The following is a 477-nucleotide window of genomic DNA, read 5'->3' on the forward strand; positions in this document are numbered from 1 at the left end:
CTGTTGCATGTTATCAGAACAACCCTGACGATTTCTGGTGTGCGAGGATATATCTATTCCTGCTGAACTTCAATAAAATCTATCCCAGTATATTTTCAGACCGCCATCACTTTTGGTCAACAATAACTGATAATAATGCTTACTGTTACTACCATCGGGGAGGAACTACAGGAGCCTGATAACACAACGTTTCAAGATGAGTTTCTTCCCCCTTCTATCAGATTTATGAACGGTCTATGAACCGAAGAACACTATCTCGGTATTCCTCCTTTACTCCATTTATTTGTTTAGTGGGAACTTACAGTATATTTTATGTTTTGCACAGTACTGCTGCCGCAAAACAGCAAATTTCAGGACATATATCAGTGATAATCAATCTGATTCTGATTTAGAAACTGTTATAAACCCGACTAGCTCAGTCGGTAGAGCATGAGACTCTTAATCTCAGGGTTGTGGGTTCGAGCCCCACGTTCGGCG

General features: G+C 40.7%; 1 non-coding gene across 1 annotated transcript; it reads left to right on the top strand.

Moving 5' to 3' along the window:
- Window positions 1-404: 404 nt before the first annotated feature.
- trnak-cuu (transfer RNA lysine (anticodon CUU)) lies at window positions 405-477 on the top strand. The gene has a single exon. It is a non-coding gene; the product is annotated as a tRNA-Lys (tRNA).

Source organism: Pristis pectinata, unplaced genomic scaffold, assembly GCF_009764475.1.
Source record: "Pristis pectinata isolate sPriPec2 unplaced genomic scaffold, sPriPec2.1.pri scaffold_108_arrow_ctg1, whole genome shotgun sequence".
NCBI lineage: Eukaryota > Metazoa > Chordata > Chondrichthyes > Rhinopristiformes > Pristidae > Pristis > Pristis pectinata.